Below are 27,650 nucleotides of genomic sequence, written 5' to 3' on the forward strand. Positions count from 1 at the left end.
ATTATCAACATACTAAATGTATCTGTAAATTCCACTTTTCACTGAATTTTTTAACAGTTAAATATCTGATTATAATTCTATATTCTATGATCACATTCAACATTATGAAGGTTAAAAGTTTTTCCAAGTTAAACCCTAAGATGTAAACACATATGTTTGATATTGTATCTAACTTAAACTATTGACTGTACATGTACCTGCTCTCTATTTTCAGTTTTACACCTGTAAGTTGAATGAACTGGCACATGGAGATAAATTAAATTATACCCCCACTTGAAAAGCTGGAGGTATATAGTGATGATGTGTCCGTCCGTTCATCTGTTCCCAACTCCACTGAAACTGCTGAATGAAATTTGATGAAAACAGATTCTTTAATACTGTGAAAGCATTTTGATTTGTAGATTCTAATTTCTATGGAGCAGGGATGAAACATAAGTTTGTGGATTATTGAATTTGTGGTTTTAAAGTTTTATCAATGGGAACCTACTTTTCATTGGGAATCAAAGAAATAGGTCCTGTTACGGCCAATTTTGGCTTCAAAATTTGGAATTGTTCAAAATAAAGATTTTTATCCTTTTTGTACACATAAGTGTTTACACCAGCTAGTTTGATAAGATTTAAGCCAAAACAGAAAAGCATCTCATCATTGTAGCACAAACAAAATTGCCTAAATGATGAAAAATGCATAAAATCTTGATAATTCAGCATATATTTGATGGTTTTTGTGAAAAACCAATTTGGTCACATGTGTGGTCATTCTTTATCCTTATATATTGTAATTTGTAAGATACAACATTTATGTCAATATTTGGATGAACACAGATATCAATCACCACTCCCTTTTTAGGCAAAAACCAAGGAGAAATATGTGCAAAAATGCAACAAAAGTGAAGATTTCACTACTATGTGTTAATTTTGACTGCTATTAGGTCAAATACATTCATGATATCACAAAAATCGGCTGAGATGTATTTACTTCAACCATTATCCTTTCAAATAAACTAACTAGTATAAACCAAAACAAATCTTTCAAAAATGTTGAATACTGGGGCCAAAATAGGGCTTTACCAAACCTATTCCTTTCATGGTTTGGCCTACCCACTAAAACCATGAAAATTGGTACCCCAGGAACAATTGTACTTTTACAGTACATGATTCCATACTGCATCTCCTATTTAGTTTTCCCATCCGATTGACTTTTGGGGTTTCCTGATGCAAAATATTTACTTAAGTCATTTGTAGACCAAAAGGAGACCCTCTGCAAATCGTCTACTTCTCTGAAAATGCTAAATAGACTTTGTTGAAATTTTCATAGATTCTTTATTACATTATACCTTTGTGTACCTCCTATTTTATTTTCCATCTGAATGCTAAAATCGCTTATGGGGTATCATATATGGTTTCTGGGGAGGGACATCACTTGTGATGGTATCAACATGTAAGCTTCGCTCACAGTATTCTTAACTTACCAGGTCAAAATTTTATTGCTAAAATATTCTTTTTTATTTCAGTAGATTATTTGAAGCCTCCAGATGTACCAGTTATATGGTCTGTAATCAAGCAGTCATGACTCTTGTAGAAAACGCTTTTTTGACATAATAGAATATGTAAGTCAAAGAATTAGCAATATTTTTACGGTTTTAGTACTGCTGTAAGTTCTGAAGTTAATGAGATCTTGTCTGTGATTATATTTTTTTATATTTTTTCTTCTTCAGTAATACCAATAAGTTATTACTACTACTTCATTACACCCAGTCACAGTTTTATAACACCACTAAAAAATTTGAAATTGTATAATGGAATCACCCTGTCATCCTGGTCATTGGTGTCTCTTCACTTTGGTCTTTTTATGATAACATGAGTAAAACAAATTCAATTCTTTTAAAGCTTTGTTCCTAGGGACAGACATGGTGGAGGACTCCATAGTTTTTGGTGGTTTTTTGCCCCAACTGCTTTGAAAATATGTACCTAAAAAGAGGAAAAAAAGGTGAAATCATTTGAATTGATAGAAAAAAATTATTTTAATTCTATTTTTTTAGGAATTAAGTGTCAATTTGTTCCTCGTAAATTTTTTTTCAGATTTCTTTAGAAGCATATTAGGGGTATTCAGAAAAAATAATATCTTTCCATGATGAGTTACTATCTTATCATGGCAATTTACCATCTTGTCGTAGCAAGTTACATTTCTTACCCGAGTTGCTGTCTTCCCATGGTTTCATTTTATCTTGCTACAACAGTTTTTATTTTGCCATATGAAGATACTTGTTGATCTTTGAAAGTCCATTTCTTTGAATATTTGATGTGCTGTTTAGTAATGAAATCTATAAGAATTAAGTAAAATTGAAAAGTAATGCATCACATTTAGGAAAAAAACACACCAATTTGACAATGTGAGCAAATATTTTATGGTCCATTGAAGACAAAATGACAGCTTGTTCATCTTAGAAGTTTCAGAGGATGCAGAAATATAATAGAATGGTTGGGAAAATGAGCTATCTCCCTTTTAAATGCGTTTAATTATCTAGGCTTGTTTTGGAAGAAATAGTTTCTTTTTGAAAATAATGTTTTATTTGTTTGTGCAATCTAGATAGTATTGTTGGTTGTTGTCATCAACAAAACATATACCTCGGTGACCCCTAATTGCTACCCTACGTAAAAACGTCATTTTTAGCTCATCTGGCCTAAGGCCATGTGAGCTATTGCCATCACTTGGCGTCCGTCGTTGCCCATCGTTGTCGTTAACAATTTTTCAAAACTCTTTTCCTCTGAAACTACTTGACCAATTGGAACCAAACTTGGTATGAATGTTTCTTGGGGTATCCTTTTTGATTTGTGGAAAAACATGGCCGCCGTTACTAACAATAGAACATAGGGGGTCAGACAGTAGTTTCTCACATATATCTCCAAAACAGTAAGGTTTAGCCAAATTCTGACCAGATAAAAGTGTTCAGCATGATGAAATCTATCTGCAGTCAAAGTTTCATTTTCATCTATTAAGCCATGTTGAAGTTATTGCCCTTTTTCAAAGTTTTTTGCTATTTTTAATGTTATTTCTTTCAAAAATCTTCTCCTCTGACACTATTTTACCAGTTGAAACAAAACTTGGTATAAGTTTTCCTTGGAGGTATCCTGCATAGAATTGAAGCTGGTTGTTTTGACCCGTTGAAAAACATGGTCACTCTGACTAAAAATAAAACATAGGGGTCAGACAGTAGTTTTTTGCATATATCTCCAAAACTGTTAGGTTGTTTAGCCAAGTTATTTCAGTTGCTGAAATGATCCTTATTTTTAGGACTACAAAAGTCTTCAGGCATTAAATTTGTCAGACGCTTTCTTATAAGAGTTATTGCCCTTGACAGGGGAAAATGACTTTTTTTTTTTTTTTTTTTTATACAGTTTTCAGACAATGTCTTGAAAACTATGATAGATTTCAACTTTCATTTACTGAAATGATCCTTATGATAAGTCCTATCGAAGTTTTCTTGAGTCAAAGTTGTTGGACAACTTCTTGTTTAATTTATTTCCCTTGAAAGGCAAAATTCAACCAGGTGAGCGATTCAGGCTCCTGGGAGCCTCTTGTTTTAGTACAGCACTACTTCAAGTCTTACCTAATTAAGTACTTAATATTACTACTCGAAATCCAGTCTACATTTTTTATAAAGTTTATACAATGGTGCATTTATTGGTTTTAGCATTTCTTTTCCTTTTTTCGATTAATTTGAATCAGTGCTTTTACAATAAATGTACTGTATATGCTTTCTTAAAGGTTCACCATTTTAAGTACTAGTCACTTAGTTATCTGACAAGTAAACCTATTTATCATACTAGAATACTTAATTATCTGACTAGTTAACTTACAAGAAAAAAAATTGTCTTGGTCATATAATCACCCTGTCGTCTTAGTTATGTTAACTTGGGTTAAACTTGTCTGGTCTTTTTTGAAATTTCAACACATTGTTCCTAGGGACATGGTGGAAAGCCATATTGTTTTTTTGAGGTTTTTATCCCATCACTTTTAAAAAGAGGTAAAATGAGTGTTATAATTGGAATAAAAAAGAATGTTCTAAATCTGATTTTTATGATTCAAAAGTCAATGTGTTTCTTTTAAAATTTTGTTTTAAAAATATTTACAGGGTAGTCTTTGGAGTAAAGGGGATACAAAATTGGGTCATGCAAAATTTTTTGTTCAATTTTTGGTCAAATTTAAAAAAAAAATGTATTTTGTATTGGATCCCTGCATGTGTTTTTTAATCAGATTTCTGTTTCTCTTAAGGTTTTCAAGTCATTAAAGGTCAAAGAGGCCACACCCTAAAAAATGCGCTTTAATTTCAATGATATTTGATGTATATAGTTAGTATTGTCTCCTTAGTTGAATGGTAATGATGCAAATATTGCATACCATGATTTAACTTCATTTTATGTTTTTTTGCAGCAAATGCATAGCGGTCTAATGGCCCCACCCACCCTTGACCAAATGGGATAACAAGGCATAGAGCAACCCCATCCTAAATTTTGTTGAGGGATTCTAAAATTTCCTACATCTCAGGTACTCTTTTTCTGCAATATTTTGGTTAAACATGGTAACAAAGCGTGATACCTTTATTTATTTGGTTAATTAGGCTGGGTTTACTATGTGAGTGGCCCTTTGCAAGTCCGGGTGTCAAAAGAATAGGCCTGCAGCAGCGCTAAGCTTGTCATAAAAGGCAATTAAATAGTGCTCAGAAACCTAGCTGTGGGCTAGGCGCTCTGCTCACAGAGCAACTGGGTTGTGTGCCCCAGGAGGTGGAATGGGGTACCCCTGGTATGTTACATGTTGGGGTTGTCAGGAAAACCTGGCCGCAAACCATAGTGGTGCACCATGTTGGGAAAGATGCCAAGTCCTCACACTTTAGAGAACCCTGCTGTGGTGTTCGATAGGAGTGGGAACCTTTGTGCTCCGCCACAGGGGGCTAAATTGCCCTACCTACCCATCTCTCCCTTTTAACTTGTGACAATCAAAATTTATCGACTTATTATCCTTGTGTCTCATCCTTTTTCATTTCATCATCAGTCTGACAATTTAGTTCATTTTTATGAACCCAATTAATTCAATATGTCAAAATCAGGGGTTTTTACAGCCTTGTCTTAGGGTCTATAAAAGCACAGAGTTGTGTTTTTTAATTGTTTTGAAATTTTTGTATTTGCTAGAGAAAAACATTTATAATATGAAAGAAGACCTCATAGTTTCATTCCATTGACATTAATACATTTAGTCAATACATGTATATTCATGTACCTTATGAGGTCTCAGAAATACTTTATTTAGAGTAAGTCATACAAGGTAAGGTTTCAAAACAGACAAATTTTGTAGAAACACACATAAAATACAGCTGACTGTTGGCTTATGTATCTTATAAGCTTAGAACCTTACTTTATTTCACATTTCTTTCAGCTTTTTGTTCAAAGCCAAAATAAAGGCTAGCATAAGATAAAGGTCAAAATCGCACTTGAGCAAGCTATGTAAAGGTCTGGTTTAAAATGATCTGAAGTGACACTGTTAGCTTTGAAACCATTTCATATTATTTTTAATGTACATTTTAATATATATAGGCCACTTCAAGTTTTAAGTTGATCCTTTTAAGTCACTGTCAGAATCATAAAATGAGTTTTCATACCTACCCCTTTACGTGGTCTTAAAAAACACAATGTTTTGCCTCAAACCAACTCTAGCTCTTGTAAATTGAAATACATGTGATGATGCAACTGATGTAAAACAAGTTACCAAAAATATTGCATTTAAAAAAAAAACGGACTTTTTAAAGGGCTCTTATTTATTTTGACCACAAGACATGCGAGTCATGGAATGAACCACTGATAGTTCCCCATCTCCAGGTCATATGAATTTATTCCAGAAAATTTGTTAATTTTTCTAATATTTATATATAAAATCAGGCTTGTAGGTATCTTAAGGCCAGAGAAGCATTATTTAGTTTGTGGTGGTGGCATCCATATGCTCTGCAGGTACTATCAAATATTAAACAACAATGACCATGCACAACAGGCAAGACATACATGTATCTCTGTGATAACAGTGTTTATTTTTGTAAAACAAGGGTATTTTTGTTTTACATTAGGAAATGTATGAATATTTGTCATAATTTGTTTTTATATAATTCCTAGAAATATTTTAACTTTTAGTTAAATGAATGCATTTTTATATGTTTGTAGGTATGGTTTACAACAGCCATAGGGATCACAGCAAGCTGGAACCAGTGGATAGTTAGAACAATGGGAATGTATTAAAAAGACAGAACAAACTGTACCATTGTAGAAATAAGAAAATATAAAATTCTAAAATATGTATATTTTTTTTAACAAGTCACCCATGAAGACTTACAAGGTTAGGAATGCAAGTCCACTTGAGCCACAGGCTATCCTGTTAGTGTGTCTGCTATCTTGTCTATAATTACTCATACATGTATCTTACTAATAATGTGATGTTAGAATTTTAGTGTGCATGAGTACTTAAGTGCCAGGATACATGAAGGTTAATAATAGAGCAATATATGAATAAGGCCAAGTATTAATCTGTTTATCATATATTTTCATACAAGTTTTGAATTATTTACTGATTTGTATTTCCAAACAAAAATCATGAAAGGCTAGTGGATAGAATTGGTGGTCTATTCTGTTAATTCTTAATGTTTCTGTTGCAAATGACTTTCATTGGTGCTTATAGCAGTACTACTTTCTGTTATGTCTATAGTTGTTCCAATGTTCTTACTGCCTGCCTGGGAAAAAAGTTTGTTTTGTGCTGGTGTGTTTACCTGGTTATGTATTCCATTGACATACAATTCACAAATCTAGCTTTCTTAAGTTCTTTGTCAGTACTGTTACTCATTAGAGTGGGGACTACATTTCAATCACCATGTCCACCAGTCCATCCATCCATCACACCCTTTGTAACAGATGTCTCTGCTCCTACTGGAGGGACTGCTTAGATATTTGGTTTACTGCTTTCTCGTGATGACCTGTACCATGTTTCCCCTTTTCAGGTTCGTTGCTCATCTTTTTCCTGTATACTGGTCGATTTAGTATATTTTTAGTAGCTGCATGATGGTAGACTTCGTAACAGATTATTCAGCTTCTACTGAAGAGGTGCATAGATATTTGGTATATTGCATTCTCATGATGACTTGAATTGGGTTTCCCTTTTCCCAGCTTTTAATGAAATGAGTCATTGGGGGTATTCTTACTAAGACATAGCGTGAAACCTCTGGAAACAGGACCTTTAACACCTTATTTCCTATATTTCTTAAACAACAAGGTAAATGTAAAGGATATATAATTTTCGAGACCAGCTTACTGTAGTTTGCGGATTTCTGACACATTAGCTGGCATCGGAAGGCCAGTTTATTGTACGAATGTTCTTAACATATATATTGTAACAAGTAACTTGAATATTGCATATGAACACAGCCCCTGTCAACAGATAGTGAAAATAATTTATTTTTACAAAAATTAGGGATACTACTTCATTAAAATGTTTTTCACTGAAAATATGTGCTGATATCTAGAAAGGCCTCTGTTTTTTCCGATAACAAGACATTTAACTTCTTATCTCCTATATTTCTTTAATAACAGCTTACTGTTTACAGCCCCTGCCAAAAGATATTGAAAACAATTTATTTGTTACCAAAATGAGGGGTACTACTATGCAGTTCGTATGGTGATTGTTGTCAAATTAGTTGATATTTTTATTTATTTAAATGTATGTTTAAATACGATTTCAGGAATCCGAATATAAAATATTCCTGTGTTACATGGCAAAGAAAATTTAAAAATGAACTACTTAATTAAAAAGTTTTTCACGGAAAATATGTGCTTTTAGGTTACAGACCACCAATTCAACCAATGAGCATTTGGAACGTACGCAAAAATAGTCCTACGCAGAAATTACCCCTGTTCCTCATAGTGCTGTGAAAAAAGTTCTCATCTTATTTAAAAAATTTAAACAGTTTCTGACAGGAAAAACATTTCTGTACATTTTATAGGTGCATTTTGCTTCTTGTGATGTGAAGCCTAATCTCAACAATGATTTTTAAATATACCCCTATCTTGTGAAAACACTGGGATTTCCCATGCTATTTATAGACCCTTCACTTCCGGTGACCAGTACTTCACTGCAAGTCTGCTAACCCCACATGCCATTCTGAGGATTGTGAGCTGACATATGTAGAATCATGCTGATATATAGTCCTCTGCAGGTTAAAGTTAAGGTAAAGTCCAGAGAAGCCATTGCATATTGTGAAATTAGCATAGAAGCCTATGGGAAGTGGAATTAGTGGTTTTTAGCCTTAAGATGAAGCCATGGCAAAATGAAAAGTTTCTTGAAATAGCTTTAAACTACTTGAAGATCTTGTTAACTTTGCCATGAGAGGAATACACTACAAAAATCCTTCAAAATATGCATTTTTTTTAAGTTATAGGTCCAAATTATGGAAAATTGGTCTTTTTGGCTGATTTTTATGACCTATCTTGTAAAAAGTGTAGAAAATTTAGTAAAAATATCAAATATTAAACTTTGAGGGCTATATTTACCTAAATATGGTGGTAATAAGCACTTGAAATCAAGTTTTGTGTAGATTTGAGCAAAAATTAGGTTAGAAATGAGGAAAAACTCACTTTCATTACTGCCGTTAAGGCCATATAAGCATTCCCCTATGGCAACATGGAAAATCCATTATTGAGCACTTTTTTTGCTTTAGGTGCCCTTTACTGGTCATGTTGTAATGTAAAAACACTGTATTTACAAATTTAAAGCCAAATATATCACCTTTTGTGAAAATTTAAAGATTTAGGATTTTTGACATGTGATCAAGAAAAAGGGGGAGGCATGTCAGAAATAAATTTTTAAAAATAGACCAATTTCTCAGAAAATGATTACTGTTAAAACTATTTCTTCATTAATATTGTTAAAAAACAAGTTGTGATTGATATTTTTTATTTGAAAAGTCAGAAAAAGTTCTTTGCAAATATTTAATGCATTTAAGTATGGTAAAATACTGTCACTTTTTTGCTCGCACAACTTGGTTACCCTATATTTAAAAATCAAATATTTAAAAAAGTGCTTGTCACATTTCACTGAAACTTTGCAAATGCATTCAGTATGTGTGTAGAAAGATACCTGTATAGTGATTTATTTTTTCTAAGACAAAAAGTGACTCTTTAGGTTACAGACCACCAATTCAACCAATGAGCATTTGGAACGTACGCTAAAATAGTCCTACGCAGAAATTACCCCTGTTCCTCATAGTGCTGTGAAAAAAGTTCTCATCTTATTTAAAAAATTTAAACAGTTTCTGACAGGAAAAACATTTCTGTACATTTTATAGGTGCATTTTGCTTCTTGTGATGTGAAGCCTAATCTCAACAATGATTTTTAAATATACCCCTATCTTGTGAAAACACTGGGATTTCCCATGCTATTTATAGACCTTTCACTTCCGGTGACCAGTACTTCACTGCAAGTCTGCTAACCCCACATGCCATTCTGAGGATTGTGAGCTGACATATGTAGAATCATGCTGATATATAGTCCTCTGCAGGTTAAAGTTAAGGTAAAGTCCAGAGAAGCCATTGAATATTGTGAAATTAGCATAGAAGCCTATGGGAAGTGGAATTAGTGGTTTTTAGCCTAAATCTACAAAAACCTTTCTCTGATAACATGACATTTAACGTCTTACTTTCTATATTTCTTAAACAACAAGATAAATGTAAAGGATATATAATTTTCTAGATCAGCTTACGGTAGTTTGCGGATTTCTGTACATTAGCTGGCATCGGAAGGCCAGTTTATGGTACGAATGTTCTTCACATATGCACTTAAATATTGATTATGGACACAGTCCTACTAAACGTTAGTGAATATAATTTAGTTTTACAAAGAAATAGGGGTACTCCTATCCAGTTCTTATGGTGATTGTTATCAACTTGGTTGAGGATTTTTTATTATTTAAATGTATGATTACATATGATGTAAAATATTCCTTTGTTACGCGGCAAAGAAAATTAAAAGTAAACTATTTTATTAAAAAGTTTTCTCACGGAAAAGAAAATATTTGCTGAAAACTACCAAAACTTCTCTTTTCTCTGATAACATGACCTTAATATCCTATATTTCTTAAACAAGAAGGTAGATATAAGGATATATATAATTTTCGAGGCCAGCTTTCTGTAGTTTGCGGAATTTGTACATAAGCTGGCATCGAAAGGCCAGTTTATGGTACGAATGTTGTTTACATATGTATTGTAAAAATAACTTAAATATAGAATATGGATACAGCCGTCGTCAATAGATAGTAAATAGAATTTATTTTTACAATGATCAGGGGTATTTTGATTCAGTTTGCATGGTGATTGTTATTAAATTTGTATGTATTTTTATTGACTTTATATATTTACATATGATCATCGGAAATCAAAATAAGTATTCCAGTGTTACGTGGCAAAAAGAATTTTAAAACATTCTATTTCATTAAATATGTACAGTTTCTATGCTCTGGTTTCTCCGATAACAACATTTAACCTCTCATTTTCTATACTTCTTAAAAGGATAATATATAATTTTCGAGGCGTTATGATAGGACTTATCATAAGAATCATTTCAGTAACTGAAAGTCTAAATCTATCATAGTTTTCAAGATATTGGGTGAAAACTGTAGAAACAACCTGTAATTTTCCCCTATCAAGGGCAATAACTCTTATAAGAAGGCGTCTGACAAATTTTATGCCTGAAGACATCTGTAGTCCTAAAAATAAGGATCATTCCAGCTATTGAAAGAATTTGGCTAAACCTACCGGTTTTGGAGATATATGCGAAAAACTACTGTTTGATCCCTATGTTCCATTTTTAGTAACAGTGGCCATGTTTTTCGACGGATCAAAAAACTCCACTTCAATTCTGTGCAGGATACCCCAAGGAACACTTATACCGAGTTTTGTTTAAATTGGTAAAATAGTGTCAGAGGAGAAGATTTTTGAAAGAAATAACATTAAAAATAGCAAAAAAACTTTGAAAAGGGGCAATAACTCCAACATGGCTTAATAGATTATAATGAAAATTTGACCGCAGATAGGTCTCATCATGATGAACACTTTTACTCCTTGTAGAATAGGCTAAAACTACCTTTTTTGCAAAAAACTATTTTCTGACCCCTATGTTCTATTTTTAGTAACAGCGGCTATGCTTTTCGACGGATCAAAAATCTCCACATCTGTTTTATGCATGATACTCCAAGGAACATTCATACCAAGTTTGGTTCCCATTGGTCAAGTAGTGTCACAGCTGAAGATTTTTGAAAGAAATAACATAAAAAAATAAAAAAGTTTGTACATATGCTGGCATTTGAATAATTACTTATAACAAATAAATTGAATATAAAATTGGCGAAAGGTACAGAATATAATTTATTTTACAGTAATTAGGAGAATTTGATACAGTTCGAAAGGTAGAGAATAGTATTTCTTTCTACAGTTATAGGGGTACTTGATACAATACGTTTGGTTTTTGTTTTTGAACTTGTTGACATTGTTATTGATAAATCGCACATTTACATACACAAAATCGTAAATTCGGTGTTTAGATTTCCTGTATTGCTTAGCGATGAATATTTTTAAAAAAATGTTTTGTTAAATAGTAGTACATGATTTATATGTGCTAAAATCTAAGAGAAAACTTCTCCTTCTGTCTGACACACCATGAATTTCCCATGATAATTTAACAAAAGGTAGAAATAAAAGTTATGTAAGTTATCAGGCCTTCTTATTGTAGTTTGTTTTTATGTAAACTAGCATCGAATGGCCAGTTCATTTATGGTACAAATGTTTACATGTAACAAATAATTTACATCCACTGACCTCCAAGTTTGTACATGAGCAGAAGATATGGAAATTCCGAATATTTTTGGCAAGTGATAGTCTTCCATCAAATCTCATCCAAGTCCCAAGATGGACTCTTGGACCTTGGTCCCATCCACCGACACCAACATTGGTACATAGGTAGTTAGGGGGCCCCCTTATATAAAAAATTCTTGACGACAGAGAAAGATATGGAAATTCCCAATATATTAGGAATTAATAGTCTTCAACTAAGCCTTAAATCTCATCCCAGTTTTAAGATGGTCCCAGACACCCTGGTTCCAGTCAGTGTCCTCGAACTTGGTACATAAGTGGTAAGGGGTGCCCCTTTTTAAAATTTTCTGTACGGCAGAGGAAGATATAGAAATTCCCACAATGTTGGGAATTGATAGTTCTTAAGAAGGCCTAAAATCTCATCTCAGTCCTAAGATGGCCCACCTCGAATTTGGTACATAAGCGGTGAGATGGACCTCCTTTTTGTAATGTTCTTCAAATAGGCCTAAAATATCCTTCTCTAAAAATGGACTAACGGATCTTGGTCACAGACACCCACTTCGGATTTGGTTCATCAGTGGTACAGTACCTGAACCGATCCGTGCAACAAAAATTGCGATCGGTCAGAGATCACCGATCAAATCGATCCATTGAACTGGTGATCGCATCACATAACCACAGCGCTAGCGCGGTCAATGTAATTTTCAGTTTTTTTTTTTTTTGTTTTTTTTTAATTATTGTCCATTTTACACATATTTACATTATGTTATAGATTTAATCATCAATTTATACTATTATTTTACATTTCTTTCATTCTAAACAGATCTTACGTCATTTTACATAACAAAACTGCGATCAGATCGATCTCCGTCAAATCGTTCCGCCAATCGGATTAAGGACTGTAAGGGGGAATCGCTGTTTATTTTTTTCCTCAACAACAGAAGAAGATATGGATATTCCAACTATTTAGGGAATTGTTAGTCTTCAAGTAGCCCATATCTTATCTCTGTCCCAAGATTGATTAATTGACCTTGGTCCCAGACATCCACCTTGAAGTTGGAACATCAGTGTTGAGGGGGGTCCTTGTTTAAAATTTTTTTGCCAACGACAGAAAAAGGTATGGAATTTCGGGAATTGATAGTCCTTAAATAGGCCTAAAATTTCATCCTATTCTTAAGATGCACTCATGGACCTGGGTCCAATCCACAGACACCAAAATTGGTACATCAATGGAAAGGGGGTCCCCTTTTTAAAATTTTAATAACGACAGAGTAAGATATGGAAATTCCTAATATATTTGGGATTGATTGTCCTAAAGTAGGACTAAAATCTAACCCCAGTCCCAAGATGCACTTACGGACCTTGGTCCCAGTCACCTAACTCGAAGTTGGTGGATAAGTAGTAAGGAGCCCCCATTTTAAAATTTTCTCGGTGACAGAGGAGGTTATTGAAAAACCCAATATTTAAGGCATTGATGGTCCTCAAGTAGACCTTAAATCTCACTCAAGTCAAAAGATGGACTAATGGATCATGGTTCCAGTCATCCACCTCTAAATTGGTACATAAGTGGTAAGGGGGAGCTTTTTTAAAATTTTCTCAACTACAAGGGAAGGTATGGACATTCCCCTTATTTTGGGAATTGATAGTCCTTAAATAGGCCTAAAAATCCTATCCCAATCCCAAGGCAGACTAAAATATGTTGATCACAGTCACTGGCCTCAAATTGTGTACATAAGCGGTAAGGAAGGACCCCTTCTTAATATTTTTCTCAATGACAGAAGATATGGAAACTTGCCATTGATAGTCCTCAAAATAACTTAAAATTCTTATCATAGTCCCAAGATGGACTTAAACTCCTTCGTTCTATCCGTCGACCTTGAATTTGGTAGATAAGCGGCCTAAAATCTCATCCCATTCCTAAGATGGACTAATAGACCTTGGTCTCAGCCACTGACCTCGTAGTTGGTACATAAGGGGTAAGGGAGTGGCCCTTAATACCCGTAATTTTGGAATTGAAAGTCTTCAAGTAGGTCTAAAATTTCATTCTACTCCCAAGATGGACTAATGCACTGTGGTCTCAGCCTCCGACCTCAAACTTCGAAAGCGGTAGTGAGGACCTGTTTTTAAGGTTTTCTCAACGGCAGAGGAAGATATAGAAATTCCTAATATATTAGGAATTGATACCCCTCAAGTAGGCCTAAAATCTAATCCCAGTCCCAAAATGGACTAATGGACCTTGGTTTTTAAGGTTTTCTCAACGACAGAGGAAGATATGGAAATTCCCAATATCTTAGAAATTGATAGTCAAGTAGGTCTAAAGTCCTATCCTAATCCCAAGGTGGACTAATGGACATTGTTCCCAGTCACTGACCTCAAATTTGGTACACAAGCAGTAAGGAATGGCCCTCTATTAATATTCTTCTCAACAACAGAGGTGGATATAGAAAATTTCCGAATATTTTGAGAATTAATAGTACTCAAGAAGGCCCAAAATTCATTCTCATCATAGTCCCAAGATGGAATAATAGTCCTTGGTCCCATCAACCGACCTTGAATTTGGTAGACAAGTGGTTAGTGGCAGGCTTTTTCTCAGTTTTATGTGAGGTATAGCTGTATTTTATATACAAATATAATGTTGTTCATACAGCAATATTGCAATTACACGTCATATAACTGTTACCTCTTCAACATTTATCTTAAAAGTATTCTTCTCAGTAATTGGTATATTTCGAAATCTTACTTGCAAAATGAAAGTAATAATAATTTATTATACAGTGTACGTGTTCGTCGTATTTTGTTGATTGATAAAATCTTACATGAACTTTTACATTAATGTGAATTATGCTTTTGTAAATACATTCGGTATACACAATGTTTAAATGTCTATAAACGTTTTGATATAAAATCACTTTAATTTTCGTTATACATCATACATTGTGAAAACATTGTCATTGGTCTGGAAGTATGAAAATGTTGATTTTTTATTTTTTAAATTGAAGGAAAATTCTAAAAAAAAACTATGTTGATGAAGTGTTTTTACCATACAATCATGTTGCTTTGAATATGAAATAAATAGAACTATGTTTAAGTGTAAAAAATGTCCATATTTGTTGTATATGGATCGTTGGGAACATATTTTTCTTGTTCCAGAAGAACAAAAATACCAAAATTTCATGAAAGAGTAATCAAGGGAACCAAGGTTACAGCAGTAATCAAAAGAATGCAATCCAGGGACAAAGACCATACATGGAAAACAGACATACACAACAAAGACAACGACGACCATAAAACTTTCTTTAGTGATGACTTCAATCTTGTGGCAACAAAACCCTGTTCCAGAAGCCTATTTGTTAGAGTTCTAGCGCGATACAAAAATTCTAAGTTTCGGCATTCTCTGAAATAACGTATGAGTTGTGATATGAATACTCTTTTTTATATAATTTAGCTCTTATTAACTAATGCAATACCACCTTACTTGTCTAAAAAGGAACATACTGCATTAAGATATGAAAAATGTCAATTTTTATTATACATGGTACATTGTGAAGATATTTTTACTGGTATCCGAGTATGAAAATATTGAAATTTCATAAAATAAGGGTAAGATATACTAAATCTTTAGATACTGAGTATTTTGACTTATGCAATACCATCTTATTGCTCTAAAAAGAAAGGAAAGTAATTTTTTATATGAAAAATGTCCATATTTGGTGTATATAGATCATTGTGAACACATCTTCCTTGTTCCAGAAGAATTAAAATTCCAAAGTTTCATAGAATATTTGTAAAAAGCACTCTTTTTTAAATAATTTATCTATTTTAGATACTGCAATACCATCTTATTTTTCTAAGCAAGAGGCTCCCAGGAGTCTGAATCGCTCACCTGGATGAATTTTGCCTTTCAAGGGCAATATATTAAACAAGAAGTTGTCCAACAATTTCGACTCAAGATAACTTTGATAGGACTTATCATTAGGATCATTTCAGTAAATGAAAGTCTAAATCTATCATAGTTTTCAAGACATTGGCTGAAAACTGTAACTGTAAAAAAAAACAAAAAAAACCCTGTCAAGGGAAATAACTCTTATAAGAAGGCGTCTGACAAATTTTATGCCTGAAGACTTTTGTAATCCTAAAAATTAGGACCATTTCAGCTATGAAAGAATTTGGCTAAACTGAACGGTTTTGGATATATGCGATAAACTACTGTCTGATCCCTATGTTCTATTTTCAGTAACAGTGACCATGTTTTTCATCAGATAAAAAACCCCACTTCAATGTTATACAGGATACCCAAGAGAACACTTATACATAGTTTTGTTTAAATTGGTAAAATAGTGTCAGAGGAAAAGACTTTTGAAAGAAATAACATTAAGAATAGCAAAAAACTTTGAAAAAGGGTAATAACTCCAACATGGCTTAATAGATAAAAATGAAAATTTTACCACAGATAGATCTCATCATGATGAACACTTTTACTCCTTTCAGAATGGGCTAAACCAAAACCGTTTTGGAGACATTTGAGATAAACTATTGCCTGACCGCTATGTTCTATTTTTAGTAATAGCGGCCATGTTTTTCGAGGGATCAAAAATCAACACATCAGTTCTATGCAGGATACCAAGTTTGGTTCCAATTGGTCAAGTAGTGTCAGAGAAGAAGATTTTTGAAAGAAATAACATAAAAAATAGCAAAACACGTCGAAAAAGGGCAATAACTCCAACATGGCTTCATAAATTAAAATGAAAATTTAAAAGCCGATAGATCTCATCATGCTGAACATTTTTACCTTGTCAGAATTTGGCTAAACCTAAACGTTTTGGATATATGTGATATATGCGAAAAACTACTGTCCGTCCCCTATGTTCTATTTTTAGTAACAACGGCCATGTTTTTCTACGGATCAAAAATCCCCAAATCATTTCTATGCAGGATACACCAAGGAACATTCATACCAAGTTTGGTTTCAACTGGTTAAGTAGTTTCAGAGGAGAAGAGTTTTGATACAAATGTTAACGACGGACGATGACGGTCGCCAATTGATGGCAATAGCTCACATGGCCTTCGGCAAAACATTTTGACTAAACTGAGAGTATGAAAATATTAAAATTTTATCAAATTGGGATAATATATACTCAATTTTTATTCTCAACAGACTAACTATTACCACTTAGGGAATGATCGCCATGAAATCATAAACAGATATAGCTCGGAAAACATTTTATTAAATCTTGTAAAAATCAACAAACCAAAGTTCAAGCTATTGAGCCAAAACAGAATGTCTATGAATAACGGAGACAATGAAGACACTGACAATGGCAACAAAGCATCGTACCATTATACAACCACAAAATTTTTGCACTTGATTAAAACTATTTATTATACCATCATAAGTGTGATAGGGTTAACAGCACATTTCTTATGGTTGACACTCAATTTATTCGATTTCATATTCTAATTTGATATTCAGTTCTCCATTTGAGTCAACTGCGGACTAACAAACCATCAAGAAAATTAATAACGCCCAGGAATAGCTCTACTTTAATCAACAATGAAATGCTTTGCAGGACAAAGCTTGATACGAACACAGAGGTCGAATCTGGAACAGCTAGGGAAAATATGGACACACTTATTCAAACTTGATGCAACTTTGAACTTAAGATTACTTTTAGATATTTAACACAGGATAAGTATATGACCAGAATCTTAGTTCCTACATTTTGGCCCTTATTCTTAATCGGTTTCAGTTAAAACCTCAAAGGGCACCTTGTAGTTTCGGGCACCTTTGTGCTCCCATATTCTTACTTTTCTCTACTAACAGCCCAAAATACTATTCCCAGTCTTCTTTTCATCATATGGCAACTTGTTCTAAAATTTATATCAGATCAATTCACTTTTTCTCAAGTAATTGTCCGGACATAAGGAAAATGTTTGTTCCAGACATCTTTTTGGCCTCTAATTCAAAAATACTTCAAGTTTTAATCCACAAAATCAATCCAAGTCTTCTTTTGATGATGAAGCACCTTATAATACAGTCATATTCAAAGAGATCACTTTATTAATACATGTAATAGTCAAATTATTGTCTGGACTTCAGGAAAATGCCTGTTTCTGGCCCCCTTTTAGCACCCTAACTTCTGAAATGTTCAAATCTTAACTCCCAAAATCAATACCAGTCTGAGTATTGTCATGTAGAATATTGTGGAATACTGTCATAGTCATTCATATTCTTTAACTGGAGTTATACATTTAAATTTAATAAAATGCTTGTTTTTGGCATTTTTCAGGTTCATAATTCTAAACCGGTTAGAACCATAAGCCACAAAATCAATATCAACCTTCCTTTTGCAGTTTGTAGCCTTGTTAATAAATCTTGTAAAAATAAAATGAACAAACCAAAGTTCAAGTTATTGAGCCAAAACAGAATGTCTATGGATGATGGAGACAATGAAGACATTGACAATGGCAACAAAGCATTATACAACCACAAAATTTTTGCACTTGATTAAAACCATTTATTACACCATAAGTGATATCTGCTGTCCATTTTTCAGCATTTTGTCAAAAACATCAGATAAAATATTCAGGATATTAAACTCACAGATACACATTGGTCAGCAGACAGTGGTTCCGCTCCACACTGTGGCTTTATTTCACCAATTAATCAGGGAATACTTCTCCTTGCTGAAAAAAGTTTTAGTTGCATGAATCCAGTAACAATCAGGTACTGTTTGATTAACAAAATATTTTGATCTTTATATAATGTAAGCACTTGTCTTAAGAAATTTAATCAACTTCAGTCAGGTCTCCAACTTATAAAGTTTGTAATGGTGAACAGATATAGTTTAAATTTCTTTACACTACATACTGGTAGTTCTCCTTTAGGACTTAAGCATTCATAAATACTGTTAACAACGGTATACCATTCTGACTATGGTTGTACTTTACATAGAATCACATATTTTGATGTCATTACATTAGTATCACATGTCACTTTACTCATGGTTGTTGTAGTACAGAATTCAAAACAGAGCAGTATTCAATATGTTGCATCCAGTTTTAGGCCAATAAAAATCACACATCAATTCATTATCAATTATACTATTCAGAGATGCTTGTCTTTAAATAACATTCCCATTTCCAAGATGTAGCCAAGATTAAGAAAGCAGGGAAAAACTGAAGCTTGCAAATGTGATAGGGTTAACAGCACATTTCTTATGGTTGACACTCAATGTATTCGATTTCATATTCTAATTTGATATTCAGTTCTCCAGTTTAGTCAACTGTGAACTATCAAACCATCAAGAAAATTAATAACGCCCAGGAATAGCTCTACTTTAATCAACAATAAAATGCTTTGCAGGACAAAGCTTGATACGAACACAGAGGTCGAATCTGGAACAGCTAGGGAAAATATGGACACACTTATTCAAACTTGATACAACTTTGAACTTAAGATTACTATTAGATATTTAACACAGGATAAGTATATGACCAGAATCTTAGTTCCTACATTTTGGCCCTTATTCTTAATCGGTTTCAGTTAAAACCTCAAAGGGCACCTTGTAGTTTCGGGCACCTTTGTGCTCCCATATTCTTACTTTTCTCTACTAACAACCCAAAATACTATTCCCAATCTTCCTTCAAATCATATGGCAACTTGTACCAAAATTTATATCAGATTCATTCACTTTTTCTCAAGTAATTGTCCGGACATAAGGAAAATGCTTCTTCCAGACATCTTTTTGGCCTCTAATTCAAAAATACTTCAAGTTCTAATCCATACTGTCATAGTCATTCATATTCTTTAGAAAATCTCAATAATAATTGATGACTCATTATATGATTTTAAATTAAGAGGTAAAGTGATGGGTTCTCTGCACAGGCAGACCAGTACTATTTCTCATTTTCAGGTTGGCCTTTCATGTATCCTATTTAAGTAAATACTTCCGAACAACATGATTGGACAAATTCCAGACTCTAACATTATCATACTTTAAAACTGCATGACATTTTTTGTAAACTATTTTATTTATATTAATTTGATTCATGTGCCTTTCATAGAAATAGGGAACTTTGATATCATCTGCTTAAAATATCAAAGAAAGGAGACTGTTATGCTATGACTTTGCTCACATTTTAAGTAAGGGAAATGAAGATAATGACTGGAAAAGTCAGTTTATAGTTCCATCATTATTCAAAGGGGTAAACTTTTGAAAAGTTTTACTATTTTTGCCTATAAAAGAAATAAATAGTACCGTTTAACCTAAATCCAGGAGCCGTCAGGGTGTAAATTCTAACACTGTTCAAGTTGTGGGGCATATTTTTCTGTAACTTTTCTGCCAATTTGTGGTATTGTACAGATAATTAATCTAATTGATTCCAGTAAAAGTGTGACTTGGTGGACTGCATAAAAAAATGGACCAGTATTGCAGTAACCAATCGTTGGGACTTTTAAATTAAGTAAACTCACAGTTTAATTATTCACTTTCCTTATCCTGAAATCAAAATTATAAATTAACATATATGGTATATGTATGCTCATGAAATCATTATGACTCACCACGGCTTGTTTATTGACATTAAATATAAAAAAAAATACTGAGGCATGAACAATGGAACAGTTCAAACATATAAAAATCCAAATATATAGCCCTGAACATGAAAACTGGTTATAAGTTTCCCATTTTTTCTTTTCTTTCTTTTCCTTTTTTGTTTTGTTTTTGTTTTGTTTTATCATAGGGCCACTACTTGTGGTAATGCATATAAAAATATGTACCTGTTTGTTCTCATTTTTTTCATGATTTTAACTTTAAAGTTTGTGTGAAACTAAGCATTTTTGAGAAACACCCAGCTTGTACAGAGTAGTGAGATCCAGTGAGGATCTGAAGCTTTATGGACAGCTTACAGTTTTTTTTCACATATTTCACATATTTACATGTAAGCCCTTTACTACCAACAATCAACATCATTTAGTTTCACCTATTATTTTTAAATTTTACTAAATTAGACTGGGCCTACTTTTGAGTACAAAATAGTGCACCTCAATGGCATACAATGTAGATATGTAAAGTGTAACCTATTCTTGGGTCAATGACAATGGGACTAAGAATTCAGACACATTGAATAATTCTCAATCATTAACAGACCTGATTTCCCAAGGTCAAGAAACATGGTAGAAAATGGCAAAATCAGAAGTAAATATATAGTAAGAGTAATCAAGGGAACCAAGTTTATAGGGTAATCAAAAGAATGTAATCCAGGGACAAAGACCAGACATGGAAAACAAAGATACACAACAAAGAACACAAAGTAGCTAAAATCATACAAAGTAACAAAAGCAAATGAGCAACTCGGAAAAATGAATCATAACATTAAAAGCTTGTATGAAAAATCAGAATTCTGATATAAAGTGAAGTCAGGTCTGTCTATAAGTAGATTGGTGCACAGTTTAACAACAAAATGTTTCCCAGAGCACAGCTAGCATTATAATTTAGAAATGTGTATATGTTGCTTTCCTAGATGGCAGGAAAGCATCAGTTACAGTATGGGGTAAGGGTTAACTCAGTTATGGGTTAAAGGCAAATTAAGCCAAATCATTGACGATTGTCATATTCATACTCATAGTATTATTGTAGTAAATCAACACTAAATCAATAAGTCACTTTGTTTCAGAATTCTTGAAAGTGTGAGACAGGATGCGCTTTTTGTCTGTCTTGTAATATTTAGTCTTTGTTAACAATCTATTGTATGATACTGAATGTTCAAATTCTTATACCGGTATTATTAATATTGTTAGCTGTGCCCTTATCCCAAATGATATGTTATGCATCAGAAATGATGAGGCTACTGTCCAATGTATGCTGAATGTCTGCTTCAGTTACTCATAAGAAAGTAGCCCTTTAGTGCAAACAAATCTTCTTTTAATCATTTTTATTGAATATAAGACCTGTTGCAGAAAACTATGTATGGAAAATAAGTGGAGACATTTTATTTGTGTTAAAAGTTAAACTCGTGAAGGTATTGAACTAAACTAGCATTTCAAATCTTGATAGTATTGCACAATAACTTCGACATTTGCAAATTTCTGTTACAGTGAAATTAGTACCTGGTATAATTTTATTAGGAAATTTTTGATATATGGTCAGACATAATAATTGAGATATTACCAGGCACTTTCATGTTATAATGATGAGGATTTGTAATAAATCTTATCAGGAAAACAGATGCCAACTGATCTAAAAGACTGGGAACCCACTTAATTAAGGAAACTTTGTCGTCACAACATTATTCAGTATTCTGCCAGATATAATCGACTTACTGCCAATGCATGATGTACCCCAACACTCTATTTTTTGTCAAGTTCAGTCTATTTATAGACTGAACTTGACTTAGAGATCGTTGGCAACCAAATTACGTAACAAGGATAGACATTTCAACATATAACTACCAAAATAACACTCCACGGGTTATTCTTCTTGCAAAGTTTACATTAAGATATCGCTCCACCGCCGATCATACTCCATGTCAAATATGTGATATTTACTTTAAATATGACATGGGCGTATAACAATATTAATGCTATTTAATATGCGTTGAACTGCAAGATTTCAATGATTATATGATATTAACTATTTAAATTTTGACGCAGAGAGCTGGACTATTTCATCAAATTGACCTGAACATTCGCAGGGAGGAAAGCTCAATCGAGATTTGCCCATTTATTTCACTCATTCTGACCCTTCTAATGAAGAAGTCGGGAGCTTCTAATGACAGATTTTCGAAGCTGCAATGTACAATTTTTGTGTAGTAAGTTTAGATTACAGTGGCAGATCCAGGGGAGGGCACCCCTCCTTTTTATTGGAAAATGTCATGTGTGATTAATTGAACTTCTGTACATAATATGCAAACACAGTGTACATATATGTTAATTACTGCATGTATATGTCCATAAATAAAATAAAATGGTAAATACACTTGTACATACTTGTAGCAAACAATGAAGTATTTAAAATAGAAAATAAACAGAATTGTTCAATTATTATGATTTCAAAGCAGAGACATAAACAATGTCTCTGTTTCAACAGTAAGAATAAAAGGAGGTCATGTGGCATAATCATCATATTCAGTAGGTTATCCTGAACTATCAAATAGGAGGGCCCCCTAGTGAAAATAAACACTGAAATTCAATTAGTATACCAGTGGGCAATTTCGCCCAAATTCCTTCAGAATTTCATTGGAATTCCAGTGAAATTTCCACTGTTATTTGGTTGAATTTCCGGTGGAATCCACTGAAATTACAGTGAAAATTTGGGCGAAATGCCCAATGGAATTTCTACTGGAATGCACTGTAATTCAGTTGAAATTCAAGTGGAATTCTACTGTAGTTCACTGGTCTGAGTCCTATGGAAAGTCCAGTGGAACCCACTATACACTCCACTGAAATTTACTCGAACTGAAAGATGCTCTTGTGGGGATTCTGGTTGTATATTTTAGTAAATTTGCAGTTTAATATTCATGTTATTGTCAACAACAAATATTAAAAGTGATACATGTGAGAACAGGAAAAAGAATTGATCACTAAAATTATTTCATTGGAAACTTAATTCAGTGTTAAAAAGTTAAGTTTCTGCCTATCTGGAAAAAAAATTAAAATACCCACAAAGAATCATATTCAATAAAATGCATGATGGTCTGCAAGTTTGTTTACCCTGACTGAGGTTCATTTGATTATATATATAATGCAAGTTACAAGAAAAAATACTATCTTCATTTTGATTAAACTATAAAAAGTATATTTTTCTAATATTTTTCACTGATATAACTTATGGAAAAGTTTACCTTACAGTTAAAATGGAAAAGTTTAAAATCTTTCAAGTTGCTTTTGAAGAATGCAAGCCAGTTTATCGATGCTTATTACATATGAGTTAAAATGATATCTAAACATTTCATTTAATTACTGTGAAAGTACTATTGTTCGTGGGGTACCAATTTTCGTGGTTTTCGTGGGAAGGTCAATCCACAAAATTTGGTTCCAATCAAATAGGATATTTCCATTAATGTGTATAGTGAAAACCTAAAACGAATTCAAGAATCCACGAACTTGTGTTTCTACCCTTATCCACGGAAATTTGTTTCCACGAATTTAAGTATTTTCACAGTAAGTGATTTTTTTCTGCAAATATTTATAATTAAATGAACAAATAAATAAAAACAACTTATCTAAAGAGAGTGCCCAACTGCTGTCCCTTGATGTCAACCATTAACCCTTCTAAGTGCCAAACTTTCAATTCAGAAAACTCACATAATAATAAGTCATTCCTAACAAAAATAGTTCCTTCTTATTTCTGAAGAAAATTAATTTACTTATTGTTGTACCTTAGTTTATACAAAGAAATCATTTTATTTTCGGTAGATGTACATGAATTTAAATAAAAGTTCAATAACCAGCAGAAACTTTGTTTTACAATTTTTGTTTTTTGTTTTGGTTTTCAATTGTATGTATTTCCCCATGCAGGTCCAGGTGTTAAAAGAATAGGCCTGCAGCAGCGCTAAGCTTGTCGTAAAAGGCGACTAAACAGTGCTCAGAACCCTAGCCGGGGTCTAGGATGCTCTGCCCACAAAGCAACGTTAAAAAACCCTACTGTGGTATTCTCCCAGAGTAGGAACCATAGGGCTCCGCCACAGAAGGCTAAATTACCCGACCCTACCCACCTCTCCCTATTTCCAATGGCAATCAAAATTTGTCGACCACATTGTCCTTGTGTCCCATCCCTTTTTTATTTCATCATCATTTCATGTTCATTTTAGCATCAATTTCATGTTCATCGTCTTAATATAGCTGAAATATTGCTGCTCGGACGTTAAACCCCAACAAACAAACAAACAAACAAAACAATTGTATGTATTCATACTCATTCGTCCTGGTTACTTTAGTTTATCAACTGTACAAATAAGTGACCTCTTGAAGATGCAGAAACTACACATTAATTATTTCTAGTCATTTGATAAGAATATATCTATTGATTGTATCAGTTAACACAAAATTGTAAACTGGCATTGCTATTAAGGAACATACGGTTTGAATTGACTTTTTATAAAGATCATCTATTTACCTAAAAAACATTATTGTTTTAATATATCAGAATCAAATACTAATTTAATTTCAAATGCATTTAATTATGCAACTTGAATTCTCTTTTAATACCAGTGGTCCTTTTCACAAAAAATCGTAAGTGTAAAATTAGTCGTAAGTTATGACGTCATTATTTAGTAAGTCAAAGTATTGCAACGTCATAACTTACAACTAATTTTACATTTATGATTTTTTGTGAAAAGGACCACAGGTTTTTGTTAATTTATTGAAATGTGGTGAAAACAAAATATGATAACTTTTAAATATTATTTTGCAAAATATAAGCCATAAATCTCAAACTTGGATTTATTATTTCAAACAATTAGAAGAGACAATTGTATAAACTCATTCTGAAATATTTCTTTGGAAAAAAAACATGGCAGGCTTCTCTAAAATTCCTCTGGAATATATGTATTTCAATGATAATACTTTGACTCTACTAAAAAAACCACTGGAATATTTTCTTCTACAAATGAATTCCTAGGGCATTTCACTGGAAAAAGATCTTTAAAAGATCTTTTAAATTATAAAAGGCTACTGCAGAACCTCGAGTTTGAGGACTTCAAGACTATATATATATTCTTTATTCCCGAAGCAATACAGCTTATAGGACTACAGCATGGATAATAATACAATATTATACAATTAAATTAAAATAAAATGCGAAGCATGACAAACATATTACATATTTAAGAATTTCTAATCTTTTCAGCTAAAAATAAATATTTTCCAAGGTTGTTTAACTCTTTTATATTATTAACAGAGAATAACTGCATCAATTTATAACAAGATTATAACAATTTATAACAAGACTAAACCACCTGACTGTTTTTGCAAAACCTCTCCATTCAAATATGGTCCTTCTGGTCACGTCGTTACGGGAGATTTAACCATTATCGAAAACAAATCTCTGCGTAATATCCTTTCTAAAGGTCCCAAGTACCGTGAACCACGCTCCATATATTGGAATTATAACTTTAAAGTTCTGATGGATGCCGTCGAGGACTATGCAAGAAAATGGATAAAACGAGCACAAGAAGACATTGATTCTCTGTCAGAGTGGTTGAAGGCCGTGAGGTCTTTAATTTTGAAACGAATGAAAGTTTTAAGTAGGTCAATGAGTGCCAAGGCTACATCAGTTTTCAAAGACCCAGATGTAGCAAAAACATTGTCTACTATACATGACAAGTATGTTGTCGTACCAGCAGACAAAGCCCAAAACAACATTGTTTTTGTTTGCAAATCGTTTTATATCCAATGTTTATTATCAGAGGTAGACGTAGAAAATAATAGCAGTGATAAGACCTACACTGCTACCACTCTTTCCAAAGAAGAGATTGTTGAAAACCATAAATCTGTACTATCCTCTTTTGGTCTCTCTACCAAGGACGATGATTGTGATTTACCGTCTATGTACTGGATTCCTAAACTTCACAAGAATCCATACAAACAACGTTTCATAGCTGGATCTGCAAAATGTACCTCCAAACCTCTTTCAAAACTTTTAACTTCTATACTCACAACTGTCAAAGAGGGTCTACAGTCCTACCACAACACTTGTTACTCCCGTAGTGGTATTAATTCAATGTGGATCCTGAAAAATTCTTTTGGAGACAATCAGTTCAAGACTATCATCTGAATGTAATAGCATTAAAACCTATGATTTTTCAACACTGTATACTTCTATTCCCCATACTCAGTTAAAATCCCGACTTAAAAACATTATACATCGTTGTTTTTCCAAAAAAGACGGTACACCTAAATACAAATATATAGAGATTCCTCATACTTTGTAAAAAATAATTCCAACTCATCTTCCAAATATACAGAGGAAAATGTTTACAAAATGCTGGAATTTTTAATCGACAATATATTTGTCCAGTGTGGTGGACGAGTTTTTCAACAAACGGTCGGCATTCCAATGGGAACAAATTGTACCCCTTTACTAGCTGACCTATTCCTTCACTCTTATGAGGCTTTCTTTATTGCTGATCTGATCAGAAAAAAAGAATATTGTTTAGCTAGATCCTTCAATCTCAGTTTCCGCTATATAGATGACGTGTTATCTTTAAACAATCCTAATTTCGGGGATTTGATATATCGCATCTACCCAAAAGAACTTGAGATAAAGGATACTACAGACACTGTGAAGTCAGCCTCATATCTTGACCTACACTTAGAAATCGATGGTAAAGGAAAACTATTGACCAAACTTTACGACAAACATGATGACTTTTCATTCAGAATTGTTAACTTTCCTTTCATCTGTGGCAACATCCCTTCGGCTCCTGCGTATGGAGTGTTCATATCACAACTATAACGTTATGCCAGAGCTTGCCGAAACTACGCAGACTTTTCGTATCGCGCTAGAACTCTAACAAATAGGCTTCTGGAACAGGGTTATGTTGCTACAAGATTGAAGTCATCACTACAGAAGTTTAATGGTCGTCATCATGAACTCGTGGAACGTTATGGTGTATCCATCAACACCATGAAAACTGATTTATTCAACGGGTCATAGTTTTTCTTTCCTCGTTTGTCTACCCCGGACTTGACTTTTTATGAGCAACTCGGCGGGTGTTTCTAGAAAAGCAGAGGACGCTTACCCTACCGGTGTACCTGG

At 33.2% G+C, this 27,650-nt stretch overlaps 2 long non-coding RNA genes across 15 annotated transcripts in view; one reads left to right on the forward strand and one right to left on the reverse strand.

Annotated features, from left to right (window-relative positions):
* The window catches only part of LOC148617102 (uncharacterized), a 37,877-nt gene extending 31,539 nt beyond the window's left edge, over window positions 1–6,338 (forward strand). For 12 of the 14 annotated variants that reach the window (XR_015922400.1, XR_015922402.1, XR_015922404.1 and 9 more), the window contains 2 exons: window positions 1,512–1,607; window positions 6,208–6,338. This is a non-coding gene — a long non-coding RNA (uncharacterized LOC148617102). Of the gene's footprint in view, window positions 1–1,511; window positions 1,608–1,887; window positions 1,988–4,432; window positions 4,547–6,207 lie in introns of all 14 variants that reach the window. The other 2 variants (XR_015922413.1, XR_015922401.1) reach the window with 2 other exon arrangements.
* LOC148617103 (uncharacterized) lies at window positions 1,604–18,578 on the reverse strand. Its single transcript, XR_015922414.1, has 3 exons — window positions 18,494–18,578; window positions 2,192–2,321; window positions 1,604–1,968 (listed from the first exon to the last, which is right to left on the reverse strand). It is a non-coding gene; the product is annotated as an uncharacterized LOC148617103 (long non-coding RNA).
* Between the last annotated feature and the right edge of the window lie 9,072 nt (window positions 18,579–27,650).

The sequence above is a fragment of the Perna viridis genome, chromosome 5 (genome assembly GCF_037379345.1).
Source record: "Perna viridis isolate PV_CMFRI_1.1 ecotype Kerala chromosome 5, ASM3737934v1, whole genome shotgun sequence".
Lineage (NCBI taxonomy): Eukaryota > Metazoa > Mollusca > Bivalvia > Mytilida > Mytilidae > Perna > Perna viridis.